The sequence below is a fragment of the Rhinoderma darwinii genome, chromosome 1, assembly GCF_050947455.1.
Source record: "Rhinoderma darwinii isolate aRhiDar2 chromosome 1, aRhiDar2.hap1, whole genome shotgun sequence".
NCBI classification, from domain to species: Eukaryota; Metazoa; Chordata; class Amphibia; order Anura; family Rhinodermatidae; genus Rhinoderma; species Rhinoderma darwinii.
Window position 1 is genome coordinate 456,384,993 of NC_134687.1, and position 23,081 is coordinate 456,408,073.

General features: G+C 45.0%; 1 protein-coding gene across 1 annotated transcript in view; it reads left to right on the forward strand.

The window, feature by feature from the left end:
- Nucleotides 1-3,786: 3,786 nt before the first annotated feature.
- LOC142743518 (catechol O-methyltransferase-like) overlaps nucleotides 3,787-23,081 on the forward strand; it is an 89,609-nt gene continuing 70,314 nt past the window's right edge. Inside the window, exon 1 of the mRNA XM_075854359.1 lies at nucleotides 3,787-3,946. The gene's annotated coding sequence lies outside the window, so the exon portion shown is untranslated. The remainder of the gene's footprint in view (nucleotides 3,947-23,081) is intronic.

Genomic DNA, 23,081 nt, shown 5'->3' on the forward strand with positions numbered 1-23,081 from the left:
TGGAATATGGAATTTATATCTAACTATTCTAATATCGTGCCATGTTTTCTTATACCAGTCTATTATTGGCTGATTGTCAGTGTGTATTTTGTTAGTGTCATGAGAAAACACATTCTTTTCCGTCATTGTATAGGATTCAATTCACATCTACCGCGATGCGTTAATGTCTGTTTTCACAAGTAATTCAAACTAGTTACGATTTCCAAATATTTAAACATCCTCATCAGCATATGTAGTTCACATTAATGCTTATATCGGTTGTTCACATACAGAAGTCTCCTGTGGTGCTGATATGTCTCTAATATATACACAGACCAATGCTTTTGCCTTGCGGTTGTCGTTTAGTTCCGGATCCAGCGAAGGTTTCTTAGTGGATGTGAAGTCTTTCTATTTTACATGAGATCTATTATCCTCTTGGATACTAATCAAGTACTTGCTCTATATGTAATAATATTAATATTAAACACAACTATATCCAACATATTCATAGAAGAAACTACACTAATAGATTAACATATGCTACCCCGGGGTAAAGGAAGGGGGGGGGAAACAATATTTATCATTCGTTGAGGACATTAGATTTAGACATTTGTTATGATGAAATACTAATAAAACTCAATTCTAGATTTAGTAATTTATCATGATACTTATAAATCTTACGATTATAGATGAATTATGAATACTGTACTTTACAAATATTTAGTTTGTTCTGTTTTCTTCAATTCTTTTTTAACCTTATTCATATACAAATATTTTTAATTCTTTGATATGTCAACATGCCATGTTTGCTTTTCATGTATGTACAAGTATATGTACGACCGGGTGTCTCAGTCTCTTTTGTACGAGCTTACCAATAATTAACGGGCTTATTTATCACTATCTATACATAAGTTGTTATATTTATATATTATATTCTAGAATCGCTTTTGAAGAATACTGTACACTTGATGTACACATATTTATATCGATTAGATTTTACGATATATTTACTTACTTGCCCGCTAGGTGTTAGCTACCCCTTGACTGACTATTTCCGCTAATCATCGTCATTTGCATACTGGCTCTTACAGCTGATCACTCAGCATACAAGAGAGCCCCAGACACACGGTCATTATCTTTCTTGCCATGATTAAGAACGCAGACCGCGTTTGAAACGCGTAGGCTTGGGGCATATACCCTAACTACTTGCACTTTGGGACTGCGTCTCCCGTTCTATTTTTACTAAAAAATTTTTCTAATAAACATGGGACTCTCATTTCCCTTTTAAACTAACATCAGCGCTGGATCACTCTTCCTCTACATTATTGTTTCATACCGCGGGCCGTCGCGGGGATCCGATGGACGCTGTTGGAGACGCAGACCGGTGAGCTGGAGGTTCTCTCCCTGTTTCTATGTGTGCATGTATAATATCTATACATCTCTATAGATTTATTAAACTGGCCTTTCATAACCATTTGTATAGTTGTAAACAGCTACCATAGGTGGAGGGGGAGGACTTGCATACACTATAACGGTCAGTTCACACACAGTTTTTTTACGCAGAATCCGCGTTGGAAAACGCACCAAGAAACGGCCAAAAATGCCTCCCATTGATTTCAATGGGAGACGGAGGCGTTTTTTTCCCGCGAGCGGAAAAACTGGCTCACGGGAAAGAGAAGCAACATGCCCTATCTTCGGGCATTTACGTCTCTGACCTCCCATTGACATCAATGGGAGGCAGAGAAAGTATATTTTGGGACGTTTTTTGCACGGGGTTCTCAATGGCCGTGGGCGAAAATCGGCGTGCAGGCAGAGCAAAATCTGCCTCAAAATTCAGTTTGCCTGCAAAAAACTCACTGTGAACCCAGCCTAAGGAAAATTTATCAACACTGGTCCAAAAAAAAATGTGGAGTAGTTGCCCATAGAAACAATCAGATTCCAGCTCTCATTTTTCAAAGTCCCTTCGGAAAAAGAAAGCAGGGACCTAATTGGTTGCTATGGGCAACTACTCCACATTTTCTGTGGACCAGTTTTGATAAATCTTCGCCACCGTTACTAATTTGATATGCTCCCCACCCAAACTAAAGGCCCTTTTACATGGGCCAATGATTGGGCAATGGAGTGTTCAAATGAACGCGCGTTCCAGATCATTGCCCTGTGTAAACAGGGCAACAATCAGGCGACGAACGAGCAAAAGATCTGCTTGTTTATGCAGCAATAAATATTATTGTTGTCGGCAGCACATCTCCCTGTATAAACAGTGTGTATGTGCTGCCGACATGATAGAAATGTATGGGGACGAACAAGTGTAGTAGCGATCGCTCGTCCCCATACACTAATGATCATAGCTCCTTGTGATAGGAGCAAACGAGCTGCCTCGTTGATCTGCGCTCGTTTTAACGGCCCATGTCGAGCCATGTAATAGGACCTTTATGCTAGTTCAATCATAGCGACATTTACCAATATGGCTAACTGCTAAATACAGTGCACTATCAATTTTGTTAACATTGATCTTTTTAATGCATTTAGACTTGATAATCATAATCATCAGTCGATCAGAACAAATTGTAACGGTAAGGGTATGTTCACACGCACTATTTACGGACGTAATTCAGGCGTTTTACGCCTGGAATTATGCCCGAAAATAGTGCTTGAAAGCGTCGGCAAACATCTGCCCGTTCATTTGAATGGGTTTTGCGATGTTCTGTGCAGACGGTCATTTTTTTTACGTGCCGCTGTCAAAAGACGTCGCGTAAAAAAGACACCCACGTCAAAGAAGTGCATGTCACTTCTTGGGACGTAATTGGAGACGTTTTCCATTGACTCCATAGAAAAACAGCTCCAATTACCTCCGTAAGGGTATGTGCACACGAGGGCGTCCGTTACGGCTGAAATTACGGGGATGTTTCAGCCTGAAAACATCCCCGTAATTTCAGCCGTACCGGCATGTGCAGGCGCTTGAACGCCGCGTCAATTACGGCCGTAATTAGCGCTGCTATTCATTGGAGTGAATGAATAACGGCTCCAATTACGGCCAAAGAAGTGACAGGTCACTTCTTTGACGCGGGTGTCTATTTACGTGCCGTCATTTGACAGCGGCGCGTAAATATACGCCTCGTGTGAACAGACAAACGTCTGCCCATTGCTTTCAATGGGCAGATGTTTGTCAGCGCTATGGAGGCGCTATTTTCGGGCGTAATTTGGGGCAAAAACGCCCGATTTACGTCCGTAAATAGGCCGTGTGAACATACCCTAATGGACGCAGCGAAAAACGCCTGCACTTGCCATTACGTCTGAAATTCAGGAGCTGTTTTCTCCTGAAAACAGCTCCGTAATTTCAGTCGTAACGGACGTGCACGTGTGAACATACCCTAATTGTTCTGTGTAAACGGGCCTGTACTGATAAACATGGAGGGAAGGACTGATTGCAGGTTCTTTTCTTCAGTAGCTTGTGGTCCTCACAGCTGATTGGCTAACAACAAGCCAGGTGACAACCATTCTAGCCTTTGTAATGGCCTCCACTATAGGTTGTCACTTTTTGAAGTGTGAGGAATGGTGCAGATAGAACTATACATTTTTTACAACTTGGCAGAAGCAGATGACACGGGACTTGTATGGAGATTTTTTTGTTTGTTTTCTGAATGAAAATCAAATGTATTTTTCTTCTTGAATGATAAAAGAATGAAAGCCCGTAACAAGCCAATTCCCACACACACCGGTGACGCTGTCATGCTGCATTACTATCCTCTCTGTGGTAACCTATAAGAAATGGCGAGCAGTGTGGGACGGGGCACAGGGCACATCTGCCGGTGGGTGGGGAATGGGGCAGAGATGTGGGGCCTCTCCTCACAGAACACTTGGTGATGTGATGCGATGTGATTGGAGACTGTAGCTCGTTCACTGTATAAAGTTCACAGCGCCGAGAGCCGAGCAAAGGACGAGAGGAGCTCCTGGCACACACGGCAAGGTAGTGGCAGATCTCCTCATGTCGCCCCTCCCCCATACTTGTCTGCGGAGCATGCACTTTATACAATGGATCTGTGTTTATGATGTGATACTAGGGACGGGGCGGTATTGGGAGGAAGTACTGCAAAGAGATGGTTGGCAAAGAAGTCCTCTGTTGGCAAGCTGGCATCCAGTGCACTGTCTAGTTATCTATGTAAATGTCTCAGTGCTGGCATTTATACAGGACTATTCCCTGCATCGTATTACGCGACATTTGATATGGTGGCGCTTGTAAGGACAGGACTATTACACAACTGCTAGAAATGGCTTTGGAATAGGTAGCACTAAATGCTGGTGGGATGTGAGCGCATGTAGTAAAAGTGGTGTAATGTATCCTACTCCACCAGTACGGTCACAATGTTTCGTTTCAGCTTTTGTTAATGCATAAACCATATTAAGAGCTCCTGTTTACTAGGACTTGACCCCGGCTGTAATTCTATACCTAATGATATGTAACAAAGCCATATACTCCATACACATATACTATATACTCCATACACATATACGATATACTCCATACACATATACTATATACTCCATACACATATGCTATATACTCCATACACATATACTATATACTCCATACACATATATGATATACTCCATACACATATACTATATACTCCATACACATATGCTATATACTCCATACACATATACTATATACTCCATACACATATATGATATACTCCATACACATATACGATATACTCCATACACATATACGATATACTCCATACACATATACTATATACTCCATACACATATACTATATACTCCATACACATATACGATATACTCCATACACATATACTATATACTCCATACACATATACTATATACTCCATACACATATACTATATACTCCATACACATATACTATATACTCCATACACATATACTATATACTCCATACACATATACTATATACTCCATACACATATACTATATACTCCATACACATATACTATATACTCCATACACATATACTATATACTCCATACACATATACTATATACTCCATACACATATACTATATAATCCATACACATATACTATATACTCCATACACATATACTCCATACACATATACGATATACTCCATACACATATACGATATACTCCATACACATATACTATATACTCCATACACATATACTATATACTCCATACACATATACTATATACTCCATACACATATACTATATACTTCATACACATATACTATATACTCCATACACATATACTATATACTCCATACACATATACTATATACTCCATACACATATACTATATACTCCATACACATATACTATATACTCCATACACATATACTATATACTCCATACACATATACTATATACTCCATACACATATACGATATACTCCATACACATATACGATATACTCCATACACATATACTATATACTCCATACACATATACTATATACTCCATACACATATACTATATACTCCATACACATATACGATATACTCCATACACATATACTATATACTCCATACACATATACGATATACTCCATACACATATACGATATACTCCATACACATATACGATATACTCCATACACATATACTATATACTCCATACACATATACTATATACTCCATACACATATACTATATACTCCATACACATATACTATATACTCCATACACATATACTATATACTCCATACACATATACGATATACTCCATACACATATACGATATACTCCATACACATATACTATATACTCCATACACATATACTATATACTCCATACACATATACTATATACTCCATACACATATACTCAGGAGTAGCCCATGCCAGGACACAAAATACTTTATTCCTAATAAATAACCTCTCATTGGTCACATTGATACATTGTTCAGAAGGAAGAAGATTCCTTAAATATTTATCATTTGCATTACAGCATTTAGATAACAAGGGTGACGCAATGTAGCGTGTCCTGCAGGTTGTTTGAAGGCTGAATGTAAGAATTATATCATCTGTCTACTACAATTCCTAGAAACCTCTTCATCCTGCTGCTCCCAGTTAAAGATTTTATTATTTACCGACATCACCGTGGATTATATTCTGCTTTTCATTATAATTATTAGATGCATAACTATTCACGCCCTCTAAGTCAATGTTCTGTACAAGCACCTTCAGCAGTAACATGTGGATTCTGCACTTGTCCCCATTCTGTTCAAACTCTGTCACGTTTTGCAGCCACAAATTACCTATTGGATTTAGGTCAGGATTTTGATTGTTTTTTATGTTTTTGTTTTTTTACTAATAGACAGTAAAATTGTTGTTTTTGAGCCATTCTTTTGTAGCTTTGACTTTATGTTTTGGGGTTATTATTTTATTTCTGGAAATCCGCTGTTGCACTTCTCTCGCAGAATGCAGCAGGTTGGCGAGCAGCATTGCAACCTTAAAGGGAACCTGTCAGCAGCGTTTCACCTATTGAACTCTACTCACTCCTCGGTGGCCGCTGCTGTCAGAAGTTCATTGCCGTGTTCCCCTCTCCTAAACTACTCCTACGACTGTAAATAATGGTCTGCAAACATTTCGCACATTTTATGGTAATAATCCGGCAGTCTCGTTCTCGTTCTTATGCCCGCACAGCGTAAAAAAGGGCCCGTCCTGAATGCCGAAATCTCGTCTGCTATGGTGTAGCACTGCACGCACACACAAGAACAGGATATTGATGTGCAAGCGGGGGATTTAGTGTGCTGCGGGGAGGCGTGGAGCTGTCAATCAAAAGTAAGGAGACGGGGTAAACTCGGAAAGGCTTGAGGAATGGAGATTTTACTCTTTTCGAACCAAGATATGAGTCTTTTCTGCTTCATTAGCATACAGTGTGGGAACACTAAAAAATAGAATACTAAAGGTACAGAGACTAGTTAGAAGATAATTATAGGTTACATAAAAATTATTTGTCACCCACTTCCACCAGGTATTTCTGGTTTAGTAGGTGAAATGCTGGTGACAGGTTCCCTTTAAATAGACACTAACTTGTTACACAACTTGTGCTAATCTAATAGTATACCTGATATCCAGCAACTATGCGATTTGCTTTTTTACAAAAAAAAAAAAAGTTTTTTTTTCAATGCAACATGTGTTTCCCTTCCTAAAAATCCACTGTCAACTGACAGTTGTCATACAAATTCCGTCTCTAGTTATAGAGAAGAGGAAATGGACTGTAGGAAGTAGGGGATATGTGTGTGTGTGATGGGGGGGGGGGGGGGGGGGTCTCTCTGCTAAAGCTCCCTGCATTCATAGCCAGTTCATGAACACATGTATTTCTCCTCTTAGTTCTGCTCTTTCATGTAATCCTTGCAGTCTGTCTGCTTTCTGTCTGCTTTGTTATAGCTTTTTTCCAGTGTTCTCACATTTCTCTGACTCCATGTGCACTTTGCTGCAAGTATATCTCAATAATAACTGAAAAGCCTCATGTAAGCGCTAATACAAAACACATTTTGACCTCTACGTGGCAACCCAGCATTAGCGCCTACATGGAGCTTTTTTGTATATCTACTATATATTTATATATTTAGTTATCTCATGAAAGCCAGCCTATTGATTCATTATCATGCGTACTCCCGATGGAGCCACAAGGCATGCTTGGAAGTGTTGGCAGGAAGTCCCCTCTGTACTGTACTGTACTGGCAGATCAGCATATCAATGAAACCTCCCCCAACTATGGGGAGAAGAGAAAATAGCGGGGACAGCTGAAACGGGGAATAGGAGGTGAAAAAGAACGTCATAACATCATTGGGGACTAAGGACCATGATGATTTAGAACTTTATGATGAAAACTGAGGTACGCTTTAAGTCTAAGTCTAGGTGTATTTATACTATAGTCACTTGGGAAACCTTTACTGCACACTGGCGAGCTCCATTGGACTAATAATGTGACTTCTAAGGCTAAGTTCACACTTGCATTGTATAATTCATTACTCTGATCTGTTTTAAAATCAGATTAAGAATAAAAAAAGATTGATTAAAAATCTTATTGAAATTAAAATAGCAGATGCAAACAGATTACAAAACGTTTGTATCCATTTTACATTGACACAAATGATAAAAAAATAACCCATACGTTAGACATCCAGAGAAAAAGTCCTGCACGCTGCACTTTTATCTCCATCAAAAAAATGGATGACTAGCATAACAGACGCGAACGGATACTAACGGATGCAATTAAAAATCCTTTTGACTTCAATGAAACTTTTAACGGATCAGTTTTTATCCTGATTCTAATCTAAAAACTGATCAGAGTAACGGATTATACAATCCAAGAGAGAATTTAGCTTAAAGGTAAATGAACACTTGACGGTTCAATCGTGTTTCTAGTACATTTGTTATATCGTTTTGGTAAGTTTTTCTGCCTAATAGCTTTTATTTTTATTTTAGTTGAAACTACAAGAGAACCGCATGAAAACCTGTACGTGTAACTTTACCCTTAGACTGGTTTCACCCAAACGTAATATGGCTTTGTGCATGACCTGTGTATTTAGAGCCCAAGATGAGATCGGATCCTGTCCAGGAAGATCAGGGAGTAAGGCTTTTCTGATCTTAGGAAAGTCCTTGACTATGAATATACTACACTGTGAAATCTGATTCATGCTGGTTTCACATGGCCTTAAAGGGGTTGTCTGGGCATGGGTGGTTTTTCATACTGATGACCTATTCACAGGATAGGTCATCAGTATAATATCGGTGGGGGTCCAACACCCAGACCCCGCCCCGATCAGCTTTTCCGATTGCCTCCGGGCACCAGATGTTCGTGAAGCAGATGGCTCCGGTCACTGTATAGTGGCCATTCTGCAGTACTGCAGCTCTGCTCCTATTCAAGTGAATGGGAACAAAGTTGCAGTACTGCAGCACGGCCGCTATACAGTGTATGGAGCTATCTGATTCCGACAGCGGCCACTGCATAAAAAACGGTGTCTGGAGGCAGCCAGAACAGCTGATTGATGCGGGGTCCGGGTGTCGGACCCCCACTGATCATATACTGATGACCTATCCTGTGGATAGGTCATCAGTATGAAAAACCGCCCAGTGCCCAGACAACCCCTTTAATGCTGCTGCATTTTAATGTACTATCATGGGCTCAACACCCGTACTCCGCACAGTTCTGCTAAAACAAACTAAGATCACTATATAACACTATAGTGATCTAAGTTCGCTTGAGTAAAAAGCGCAAGTTTTCAGATGTTGCAGCAATAATAATACAGAGTTAAAATGTGACCTTGTAAAACTCATTTAAGGCTGTATTCACATAGGCACAAAGCCATATATATTCAGCCCAAAAAATGGAATTGTATCCTGACATGAGAAAGAAGGAACCCTTTTCCTAAAGATTTTTTGGGAAATGTTATCCTTTATTTTCATTAAAGAAAAAATCCAATATTTGGCACTGAATACAGGACTTTATCATGGAGCTGAAGTTTCCACATCTGAATCAAATTCTGGTTATTCATTCTCCTGTATGTCTTTTTTTTTTTTATTTAAAGAAGGATCGGATTTTGGCTCAGGTTGTGTAAGCCGAAACATCACACTTTTGGGGTCAATAAAGCACCCTCTTTTTTCAACATAAGGCTTTGTGAGTGCTGCCTATTTACTGCTTTTTGTCTAGAGGGACAGTGGTCAGTTCCATAAGACTTGCATGCCTCCTGTTTGAGCCTGTGCTGCTGGATTCTATTTTTGTATCTATCTATCTATCTATCTATCTATCTATCTATCTATCTATCTATCTATCTATCTATCTATCCAGCACACAAGAAAATGGCGACAGCACACTGCGAACACGAATGCCACCTAAGCCACTAAATATAAATAAGTATGCATTACTGCTAAATCTTCTTACAATAGGGAGGTTCTTAGCGCACATTTTGATCAAATTGTGTGAGCCCACCTGCCACGAAAAGGAGACCTCTATGAGGTGGGAACCTACGCTGCACATACACTCAGAAATGGGACTAAACCTACATATTCTTGGGGATGGTCGGAACCAGCATTAAACTAATTAAAGTCACCCAGGGCAGAATAGGAGAAGTGCAAGATCAAAAAACGGAGGCAAGCACTAACCCCACATATGTGAATCACATAAACAACACAAAAGTTTGAACAGCACATTCCAACAAAATGAAACAAAACATGTATACAGGTGCAAGAACGCCTGTGACTGCAAATATACACAGCCCACAAAAAAATGGCGACAGGACACTGCGAACACTAATGCCACATAAGCCACTAAATATAAATAAATATGTATTACTGCTAAATCTACTTACAATAGGGAGGTTCTTAGCGCACATTTTGATCAAATTGTGTGAGCCCACCTGCCACGACAAGGCGACCTCTATGAGGTGGGAAACTACTCTGCACATTAGGGATGTCACAATACCAGAGTTTGGACTTCGATTTCGATACCGATACTTTGTGTAGTATTGCGATTTCGATACCAAAATGATACTTTGTCAACAGTAATAAAAAAAAAGTTCTTCTATTTTCTGATGTGAGGCGCGTGGTGTGATGATGAATTTAACCTCCACGTGCCTCACATTAATAGTAATTAATCCCATCATGTTTCTCAGTCATAATGGGTTAATGTGTGAGGTACATGATGGGGTTAATTACTATTAATGTGAGGCACATGGAGGTTAAATTCATCACACCTCGTGCCTTACGTTAATAAGTGAAAGAAGTTTTTTTTGTTTTTTTTTACAGCGTACACATCATAAATTACGCAAAAAAATTGGTGTGCAGGTTATTATGGCCACGCCAATACAGAATATGTGTATATTTTATGTATTGAGACTTATTTTAATGTTTATTGTAAAAAAAGGTGTATGTGTATTTTTTTAAATGTAATATTACTTTATGTTTTTACTTTAATGTACTGGCATATATCAGATATATGCCAGTACATTAGCCTGTGTACGTATAGTACACAGGCAGTTGTTAGGACATACCTCAGTATGCCCTAACAGGAAATATGGTAAGACAGCCCTGGGGTCCTTCAATAGATCCTGGGCTGTCTGGCCATATATGGTATGGCCCTCGATCCAGGGGCATCCCCCCTTCTCATTTTCTCTTTAATGCTGCAGTCCGCTTTGATCGCAGCTTTCAGGGGAATAGCGGTGGAGATGAGAGGTTTCTCTCATCTCCGCCGTTATAGAGCGGAGCTGCGGCTCTGTAATACAGCCATTGCCCCGCTCCTGACAGTAAGTGCGCACGCGGTCAGCATGAGGAGATGCGGCCGACGCTGCACTAATGAGCGCAGGCACTGAGGACAGAACATGTGGGTGTTTTGCAGAGCGCCCGCCATGTTCTGTCTTCCGTGCCGCCGCTCATTAGTGCAGCGCTGGCCGCATCACATCATCCTGACGTCGCACACTTGTCAGGACTCAGAAGCGGGGCAATGGCTGTATCACACAGCCGCAGCCCTGCTCTCATACATTCATGTATTACAATACTGAGCTGTGCGGCCGCACAGCTTAGTATCGAAATACATGAAATAATTGTATCGAACCTGTAAAGGATCTACCAGGCACAGCTTCTGTGTATACTCCCATAGGTAATCAGTCTGCACCTGAGTCTATATCTCTGAGACTGACTCCATCTTCCACCACTCAGGATGGCAGGCTTAGGAGTGGGAGAGCCTATCGCAGCCTGGCCAGACGGAGCTAGCTCCCGCCCTCTGTCTATTTATACCTGCCTTTCCTGTTCCTCCTTTGCTTGTGATTCTTCTCGTGTGGTTTCCTGGCCCAGCTACAGCTTCTATCTATTTGATCCTGCTCCATACTGACCCTGGCTTTCTGACTACTCTCCTGCTCTGCGTTTGGTACCTCGTGCACTCCTGGTTTGGCTCGGCTCGTTCACCACTCTTGTTGCTCACGGTGTTGCCGTGGGCAACTGCCCCATTCCCTTTGCTTTGTGTTCCCTTGTCTGTTTGTCCCGTGCACTTACTGAGCGTAGGGACCGCCGCCCAGTTGTACCCCGTCGCCTAGGGCGGGTCGTTTCAAGTAGGCAGGGACAGAGTGGCGGGTAGATTAGGGCTCACTTGTCCGTTTCCCTACCCCCGTCATTACATAATCACAAGCCCGTATACCTAGTCTACCCTGCTCCCTGACACTACTATGGACCCCCTTGAGACCCTGGCCCAGCAAATGCAGGGTCTCTCCCTACAGGTCCAGGCCCTGGCTCAGAGGGTCAACCAGCCTGATGCTACCATGGTAGTGCCCCTCACCTCACCTCTTGAACCCCACCTCAAATTGCCTGACCGGTTCTCAGGGGACCGGAGGACTTTTCTCTCCTTTCGGGAGAGTTGTAGGCTCTACTTTCGCTTAAAGCCTCATTCCTCAGGTTCTGAGAGCCAGCGGGTGGGTATAATTATGTCCCGGCTCCAGGAAGGGCACCAAGAGTGGGCCTTCTCCTTGGCTCCTGACGCCCCTGAACTTTCCTCCGTTGATCGTTTCTTTTCTGCTCTCTGACTCATTTATGACGAGACTGACAGGACTGCCTTTGCCGAGAGTCAGCTGATGACCTTACGTCAGGGTAAGAGACCTGTTGAGGAGTATTGTTCTGGCTTTAGGAAGTGGTGCGTAGCTTCTCGGTGGAATGACCCTGCATTAAAGTGCCAGTTTAGGTTGGGTCTGTCGAACGCCCTGAAAGACCTGTTAGTTAGCCATCCCTCTTCTGACTCCCTAGATCAGGTTATGGCTTTAGCGGTACGACTTGACCGACGTCTCAGGGAACGACAGCTTGAATGTTTCTGTGTTTTCCCCTCTGACTCCGCCATGATGCCTCCCGAGGTCCCGTTGCTTCGCTCTTCCACGGAAGACTCGGAGGTACCTATGCAACTCGGGGCCTCCGTGTCCCCCCGACAACGTAGAGAGTTCCGCAGGAAGAATGGTCTCTGCTTCTATTGTGGGGATGACAAGCATCAAGTGAACACCTGTCCTAGGCGTAAGAATAAGCAGCCGGAAAACTTCCGCGCCTAAGTGATCATCGGGGGAGGTCACTTGGGCGCACAGGTATTTCCCGTAAATATGAAACGTAATAAAATATTGCTTCCCTTTCAGGTCTCTTTTGGTGGTAGGTCTGCTACCGGCAGTGCCTTTGTGGATTCAGGGTCTTCTGCTAATATCAGGTCTGTGGAATTTGCTATGTCTCTAGCTATGCCTTTGATTGATTTGCCTAAACCTGTCCCGGTAGTGGGTATCGACTCCACTCCTCTTGCTAATGGTTATTTTACTCAGCATACCCCTGTTTTCGACTCCTTGTTGGCTCCATGCATTTGGAGCAGTGCTCTGTACTGTTGATGCAGGGATTATCGTCCGATTTGGTTTTAGGCCTTCCCTGGTTGCAGTTGCATAATCCCACGTTTGACTGGAATACTGGGGATCTTACCAAATGGGGTAACGAATGCTTGACGTCATGTTTTTCTGTTAATTCTATTTCTCCCCCTGAGGAGGTGAACACGCTACCTGAGTTTGTTCAGGACTTCGCTGATGTTTTCTCTAAGGAGGCCTCCGAAGTGTTACCTCCTCATAGAGAATACGATTGCGCTATCGAATCGGTACCAGGAGCTAAGCTTCCTAAGGGTAGGATATTTAATCTTTCTTGTCCCGAACGTGAAGCCATGAGAGAGTATATCCAGGAATGCCTGGCCAAGGGTTACATTCGCCCCTCTACTTCTCCGGTAGGTGCTGGCTTCTTCTTCGTAGGGAAGAAGGATGGTGGTCTTAGGCCATGCATTGACTACCGTAACTTGAATAAGGTCACTGTAAGGAACCAGTATCCCCTTCCTTTGATTCCTGATCTCTTTAATCAGGTTCAGGGGGCCCAATGGTTCTCTAAGTTTGATCTACGGGGGGCGTATAACCTTATCCGCATCAAAGAGGGGGATGAGTGGAAGACTGCGTTTAACACGCCCGAAGGTCATTTCGAATACCTCGTCATGCCCTTTGGGTTGTGTAATGCTCCTGCGGTCTTCCAGAATTTCATAAATGAGATTTTGAGAGATTATCTGGGGGTATTTCTTGTAGTGTACCTTGATGACATACTGGTGTTTTCCAAGGACTGGTCCTCCCACATTGAGCATGGCAGGAAGGTGCTCCAGGTCCTTCGGGAAAACAAACTGTTTGCGAAAACCGAAAAATGTGTGTTTGGGGTACAGGAGATACCATTTTTGGGTCAAATCCTCACTCCTCATGAATTCCGCATGGACCCCGCCAAGGTCCAGGCTGTGGCGGAATGGGTCCAACCTGCCTCCCTGAAGGCGTTACAGTGTTTTTTGCGGTTCGCTAATTATTACAGGAGATTTATTGCTAACTTCTCGGTCATCACTAAGCCTCTTATGGACCTCACTCGCAAAGGTGCTGATCAGGGGGCGTGGCCAGCAGTCTATGGCGCCGGACGCATAAGCTGAGAGCTCCGCGCCCTGCCACGCAGATCCAGCAGCCTACAGCGGGGAAAGGTGCCTCATATGGGGAAAAAAAGACCCCAAGGGTCTAGACTCACCCCTGCAGCACAGCACCAGGTCGCCGCCGTTCCACCAACGATCGACGGCTACTTTCTTCGGCGGCAAGCCACGCCGCTCCCTCAGCCGCGGCCATCTTGGACAGCCTCGTGTCGGAAGGAAGGGGAGATGTCCGAGCAAGGAGAGGAGACAGTGCCCCACGTACAGGGTAAGCTGAATAGCCGGATGGCTAAAGTTCACCCTCCCAGCTCCCCTAAGCTGCCCTCCACCTCGTCCTGTGAACAGCAGGGAAGGGGATCCCCTATCCCAGGAGCAATGGAGGCCAGGCCACGAGGAGCATCAGCTCAGTCAGAGGCCCCAGTACACCTGCTTGAACCACCAATGTCACAGCCCTCAGCACAAATGGCCCTGCAGATTTGGCCTGCACCTAAACCTCAACGGCCCACGATCCAGCAGTCGGGGAGGGGAGACGATCTGGGGGATACACCATCTTTGACCCCCTATGCCCAGGCCCCTGTATATGCCTCAGATTCTGACCTGGAGGATTCAGCCTCACTCCCCTCAGATGTGCCCCCTATGTGGAAGGAATGTTTCTCACAGTTGCCCACTAAAGAGGACTTTAAGAGTATGATACAAGAAGTGAAGGCAGCTTTTCGCTCAGAATTGGCGGGAGTGTCGCAGCATATACAGCAGATTGCTACGAGGATGGAGGCTCTAGAAGATGACCACGATGCCACTAGGCGCCATGTCTCTGTGATACAGTCTTCAGTGTCCTCCCAGCTGGCGTCCATTAGAGATATGCAACCGCATCTAGAGGATTTGGATAACAGAGGTCGCCGTCATAATATAAGGATAAGGGGCATACCGGAGCCCTCGGGGTCTGAAGATCTTCCCATCGTGTTAGAGACTATCTTTAACGACCTTTTGGGTGCATCCCCGTCTAATCGGATACCGCTTGACAGAGCGCATAGAGCACTGAAACCAAAATCCATTACATCTCAGCCCAGAGATATCATCTGCTGTGTCCAGGATTTCCGCACTAAGGAGGACATTATGCTTAAAGCCCGTCAGCGTAAAGACCTGGAGTATGCCGGTGTGCCGATTCAGTTATTCCCGGATCTCTCCTGGATTACGTTACAGAAAAGACGTCTGCTTCGTCCGCTTCTCGCAGCCCTGCGGGACCACAATATTATTTATCGATGGGGGTTTCCGTTCTCCCTTACAGCCCGAAGAGATGGTGTTTCTGCAACCCTGAGGTACCCAGGGGATTTGCCTCATTTCTGTGACTCCCTTGGTATACCAACGCCCAAGATTCAGAATTGGGAGACTCCTTTGCCGCCTTCGTCTCCACCTCTGGTCTGGCAGTCGGTCCGAAATAAGCGGAGGACCTCTCCAAGACGACAGTCTAACCGAAGTTCACCGAGACCTGATTTGAATTGATGGACGCTGCGCAGATACACGGCACCTCCGTAATATATGTGAAGGAGCCTGGTCACCCATACCAGCTGCTCCCTTCGCCAGTTGCACTATCCTAGGCTAAAAATGCACTTAGGATTATATTTCTGATTTTATGTTGCTTCTCTTTAATTCGTTAATGTAAATTGTGGCAGGGCGCGATTGGCCGGGATACACTTGGCTCTTTCACCCCCTTTTTGTTTTTTTCCGGCCTGTACGTATTTATACGTACTTTTGTACTAGGTTCCTCGACTGTTGAGACCCGACCTCCTTTTTTGATAGGGGTAATTTGTTTTGCAGTTCTCCCTCTGTTTTTAGAGAGAGTTGCAAAGGGTAATATTGTATTACCAGTTTTCTTTTGCTTTAATATCACCCGCCCCAGGGTATAGTATTCTCCCTGGTAGTATTTTCTGAGTGCGTTTGAAATTCATTGATCTTATGCATTTCTCTTTGTTCTCACCGCAGATATGTGTATTGTCTCCCTGGTACGTCTTTACCCAGTGTCTTTCCCTTCCCTCCTACTTTCATCCGAAATAACACCTGAGACGACAGTGAATCCTCCAAGAACCTCCAAGGTAGAAGGACGCCATAGAACACTGCTTGCTTTGAAACCGACATGGGACTGGCCCCGACATAACTGTGAGCTGTATACATCCGCACTTTCCACATCCTTCTTTGCTCTTTCATACATCTTTGACCATGGTTAAATTTGTCACACTTAATGTCAAGGGTCTCAACTCCAATGTGAAGAGACGCTTGCTTCTCAGGGAGTTGAAATCGCTAGGAGCGGAAGTCGCTTTTCTGCAGGAAACACACTTAGGTTCATCCGGAACTTTCCAATTTGCCAGAGGGGCGTATCCTGCTGTGTACTCTGCCTCGTCAGGTCGCAAAAGGGAGGGGGTGGCCATTTTGATAGCAGCTTCCTGCCCCATACAAGTTCACACCTCACATCTAGATCCGAAAGGCAGATATGTTATAATAGAGGGGACTTTGTTTGGACAGCCCATTGTTTTATGTAACGTTTACTCCCCTAATACCGCACCGATTCCATTCCTACGTAGACTCCTCTCTAAACTCCAGAAGCTTCGTAGGGGGGCATGGCTGGTGGGAGGAGATTTTAATGTCCCGTTCTCCACGTCCATGGATAGGGTCTCTCTTACACACGCTACTCCGACGCCCACCCTTACAGGACTTTCTACACGTTTTAGGCAACTAATTAGAGAGCACCAGCTCTATGATTTGTGGCGAGTGGATCACCCAGGTGATAGGTCCTATACCTTCTTCTCCCATACGCACAGCACTCATACGAGCTTAGATTACTTTTTTGGTAATGTCCCTGCCCTCCGTGCGCTCCAGTGGGCGAATATAGACCCCATCTCTTGGTCAGATCACGCACCAGTTTCTGTGTCCCTGCAAATAGGGAAACCAAATACGAGAGTATGTCATTGGCGCTTAAACGAAACTTTGATTAAGTCCCCTGCTCTTAGGGACAGCCTGGCCGGACATATACGGGAATTTTATGCACTTAATGAGGGATCGGTTCCTTCTGTATCCACTCTTTGGGAGGCGCATAAGGCGGTGATGAGGGGGCAATGCATAGTAATGGGATCTAGATTGAAAAGAGACTCTAGGGCCAAGCGGGTGGCTCTCCATCGGACAATTACTAAGTTGGAGAGAGAAATGGGGATTAAACCGGCGGTCCCGACACTACGGAAATTGATAGAGGCTAGAGCACAACTCAAGGACTTAGCTATGAATGAAGGGGGTAGAAAAGTCATTACTATACACAAAAAGGAAATATTACGACAAAGGTAATAAGGCGCACTCGCTTCTGGCCAGACTATTGCGGGATCAGGCGACTGTTCGTACTCCACAGGCGGTTCGGGATAAGGCGGGCATACTCCAGCATCACCCAGACACGATAGCCACACTTTTTCATGACTATTATAAATCCTTATACCACCTGCCGAATACCTTACCACCTGATCCGGCTCGCCGGAGGGAAACGCTGCAAGCATATCTCTCTTCCTGTGCTCTCCCTAGACTGAAAGATGAGGAGCTTTCATCCCTGAATGCCCCGATCTCTGCGGAGGAATTGTTTGATATATTGAAGGACCTCCCTAGTGGTAAGGCCCCTGGACCAGATGGCTTTACATATGGGTATTATAAGACCTTTGCGGAGATATTGGTTCCACGGATGGCTTCCTTATTTAATTAATTCCTACTGGGTTCTCCCATCCCTCAAACATTCCTGCATTCTCATATCACGCTGATCCCTAAACCGGGTAAAGACCACGCAGAGTGCTCCAATTACAGACCCATAGCCCTTCTGAATTCGGATCTAAAAAATTTCACCCGTCTTCTAGCTAATAGACTCAATGTTTGGCTCCCTTCTTTGATTCACAAAGACCAAGTGGGCTTTGTGCCTCTTAGGCAAGGAGGAGACAACACACGAAGGACCCTTGACCTCATTGATGCCCTCCAAAAGCAAAAGGAATCGGCGATCCTTCTTAGTCTAGATGCAGAGAAGGCGTTTGACCGCTATGGATGGCCATTTATGTTCGAAACTCTAAATTCATTTGGGATTTCGGGCCCTTATTTGACAGCACTGCGTGGTCTCTACTCCAAACCAACAGCGGCAATTAAACTCCCACACTCCACCTCCCCTCCGTTTCAAATCTGGAATGGTACACGTCAGGGGTGTCCCCTATCCCCACTTTTATTTGTGCTATGCATCGAACCTTTAGCAGCTCAAATACGGAAATCCAGTGATATAGCGGGGGTCCAGATACAAGATAAAGAGTTTAAGGTTTCCCTGTTTGCAGATGACGTCCTCTTGACTATCACTAAACCTCATACCTCCCTCCCTAACCTTACTACAGTTCTCCGTAGGTATGGGAGGCTGTCAGGGTATAAAACTAATACATCTAAAACGGAAGCGCTTCCTCTTAATGTCCCACACCAGGAGCTCCAGCTACTCAAACACAACTACACCTACAACTGGAAGGAAACATCCCTCACTTACTTAGGAGTTCAACTCACTCCCTCCTATACGTCGGTTTACAAGGCTAATTTCCCCTCTCTGTTTGTAGAGTTACGTCAGCTAATGGCCAGGTGGGATCCTCTTCCCATGTCATTTTTTGGGCGCATAGCAGTGGTCAAAATGACCTTGCTCCCTAAATTACTGTACTACTTTGAGACTTTGCCGGTAGCAGTACCTATGAAGGAATTGCGGGCCATGCAGTCTTCTATCCTCAGGTTCATATGGCACTCCGGCAGACATCGAATTCCGAAATCAGTTTTATTATCGGGTCGATCTGCGGGTGGGCTATCGGTCCCTGATGTGGTGAAGTACTACTGGGCGGCACACCTCCGTCGCATACCCAGCTGGGTGTCTTTAAGGGCGTACAATAAATGGACCGAAATAGAGAAGCTATGGATGGCCCCGGTCCACCCAAACTCCCTGTTATGGGGCGACCCACTGGTAATGCCGACTGCATCTTTATTGGGTCCCATGAGATTTCAAAGGGAGGTGTGGGAAACCTGTAAAAACCGCTTTCATTTGGCGTCGGGTTGCCCGCCCTTGACTTCGGTACTCTACACTCCCACTATTCCGGGGGGAACTACCTCCCGAATAGTCCGATTGTGGACGGGAATTGAGGTATTTCACATGGCTGATATGGTTGATCCCCATACGCAAGAGCTTCACCCGTTTTCATACTTTCAAAAACATCATAATATTCCCTCCGCTTCGTTCTTTCACTATCTTCAGGTCAAACATTACATGCAGAAAACTTTTAGATCCACGCGGGTTACTGCACCTGCAAGCTTCGAAAGGTTATGTCGGTATGCTACCACCACTAGGGGGCTTATCTCAGCCATTTATGCATTATTGCTATCCCCGGAGGGTTCCCCTCCGCCTGGGCATAGATACATGTTGAAGTGGGAGGCCTTACTGAATAAATCCATCCCTCTCTCATTGTGGCAGATTATTTGGTCGCAAGCAGCTAAAACCTCCATCTGCACTGCATATAAGGAAAACCAATATAAAATCCTTATGTTTTGGTACCACACCCCTGCCTTTCTGCATAGCTTCAATCCGGGTATTCCGTCGGATTGCTGGCGTTGTAGAAGTCAGAGAGGAGATCTGTTCCATATTTTCTGGAGCTGTTCATTGGTACAACAGTATTGGTTGGAAGTTAAGAACTTGGCATTGGCGGTGTTGCAGCAGGATATTCCCTTAGATCCTCTTCACTACCTCCTGAATGTTCCCCATAGGTCTTTGGGGAAATCACCAGCTCGACTCTTTCGACACTTTCTCACAGCCGCTAAGACGTTGATAGCGTGGAAATGGAGACAGACAACCCCTCCCTCCCACATCGACTTAGTAACTAGAATTAGGGAAATACGTACGATGGAACATATGACGGCCTATATTGACAATGAATTGGACAGGTTCAAAGTGGTGTGGGATCCGTGGGATAAGTATTGGATACAGGGATCTCAAGATTAGGTTGTAGGTGGAGCTCCGACTATCCCCCTCCCTCACCCCCTTAAACCCCTGTGTTTTTTCCCAGATGTTTTGTCTGTCTATTGAAAGTTACTGTCTTACTATGTGAATTGCATGGCCCTTCATGCTGCTCTAAGTTATATGTATATTTTTGAAAAATTTTTCAATAAAAACACAGTTGAAACCAAAGGTGCTGATCTCCTCCACTGGCCTCCTGAGGCTGTCCAGGCTTTTGAGGTCCTTAAGAAGTGCTTTATCTCGGCCCCGGTGCTGGTTCAGCCCAACCAAATGGAGCCATTTATCGTGGAAGTTGACGCATCCGAGGTGGGAGTGGGGGCTGTCTTGTCCCAGGGTACCAGGTCCCTCACCCATGTCCGTCCCTGTGCCTACTTCTCCAGGAAGTTTTCGCCCACTGAGAGTAACTATGATATTGGCAACCACGAACTCTTAGCCATTAAATGGGCATTTGAAGAGTGGCGCCACTTCCTGGAGGGGGCTAGGCACCAGGTAACGGTCCTTACCGACCACAAGAATCTGGTTTTCCTAGAATCTGCCCGGAGGCTAAACCCGAGACAAGCTCGATTTTTTTACCAGATTCAACTTTTTGGTTACCTATAGGGCCGGGTCTAAAAATATTAAGGCCGATGCACTGTCGCGTAGCTTCATGGCCAGCCCTCCTTCGGAGGAAGATCCTGCTTGTATTTTGCCTCCTGGTATAATCATTTCTTCTATTGATTCTGATTTAGTCTCTGAAATTGCGGCTGATCAAGGTTCAGCTCCCGGGAACCTTCCTGAGGACAAGCTGTTTGTTCCCCTGCAATACCGGCTAAGGGTACTTAGGGAAAATCATGACTCCGCACTATCTGGTCATCCAGGCATCCTGGGTACCAAACACCTCATTGCCAGAAACTATTGGTGGCCTGGGTTGCCTAAAGACGTTAAGGCCTACGTCGCCGCTTGTGAGGTTTGTGCTAGGTCCAAGACTCCCAGGTCCCGACCAGCGGGCTTACTACGTTCTTTGCCCACTCCCCAGAGACCTTGGACCCATATCTCCATGGATTTTATCACCGATTTGCCTCCATCTCAAGGCAAGTCGGTGGTGTGGGTTGTAGTAGACCGCTTCAGTAAGATGTGCCACTTTGTGCCCCTCAAGAAACTACCCAATGCTAAGACGTTAGCTACCTTGTTTGTCAAACACATCCTGCGTCTCCATGGGGGTCCCTGTCAATATTGTTTCCGACAGAGTGGTACAATTTGTTTCATTGTTTTGGAGAGCCTTCTGTAAAAAGTTGGAGATTGATCTGTCCTTCTACTCTGCCTTCCATCCTGAAACTAATGGCCAAACTGAGAGGACTAATCAGTCTCTAGAACAATATTTAAGGTGTTTTATCTCTGACTGTCAATATGATTGGGTCTCATTCATTCCCCTCGCCGAATTTTCCCTTAATAACCGGGTCAGTAACTCGTCAGGGGTCTCCCCCTTTTTCTGTAATTTTGGGTTTAAGCCACGGTTCTCCTTCGTTTCACCGGGTAGTTCCAACAATCCCGAGGTAGAGGTCGTTCATCGGGAACTGTGCACAGTCTGGGCCCATGTTCAGAAGAACCTAGAGGCGTCCCAGAGCGTACAAAAAACTCAGGCTGATAGAAGACGTTCTGCTAACCCCTCGTTTATGGTCGGGGATCTGGTGTGGTTATCGTCTAGGAACTTGCGCCTTAAGGTCCCGTCCAAGAAGTTTGCCCCCCGGTTTATTGGGCCGTATAAGGTCATTGAAGTCCTCAATCCTGTCTCCTTCCGACTGGAGTTGCCCCCATCTTTTCAAATACACGACGTGTTTCATGCCTCCCTCCTTAAACGCTGCTCCCCGTCCTTGGCTCCCTGGAGGAAACCTCCTGTTCCCGTTCTCACCCCTGAGGGGGTGGAGTTCGAGGTGGCCAAGATTGTGGACAGCAAGATGGTCCAAGGCTCCCTCCAGTATCTGGTCCATTGGAGAGGATACGGGCCTGAGGAGAGGACTTGGGTACCCGCCCGGGATGTTCACGCTGGGGTATTGGTCAGGAAGTTCCACCTTCGTTTCCCCAATAAACCAGGTCCACTTAGAAAGGGTCCGGTGGCCCCTCATAAAAGCGGGGGGGGGGGGGGGGGGTACTGTAAAGGATCTACCAGGCACAACTTCTGTGTATACTCCCATAGGTAATCAGTCTGCACCTGAGTCTATGTCTCTGAGACTGACTCCATCTTCCACCACTCAGGATGGCAGGCTTAGGAGTGGGAGAGCCTATCGCAGCCTGGCCAGACGGAGCTAGCTCCCGCCCTCTGTCTATTTATACCTGCCTTTCCTGTTCCTCCTTTGCTTGTGATTCTTCTCGTGTGGTTTCCTGGCCCAGCTACAGCTTCTATCTATTTGATCCTGCTCCATACTGACCCTGGCTTTCTGACTACTCTCCTGCTCTGCGTTTGGTACCTCGTGCACTCCTGGTTTGACTCGGCTCGTTCACCACTCTTGTTGCTCACGGTGTTGCCGTGGGCAACTGCCCCACTCCCTTTGCTTTGTGTTCCCTTGTCTGTTTGTCTCGTGCACTTACTGAGCGTAGGGACCGCCGCCCAGTTGTACCCCGTCGCCTAGG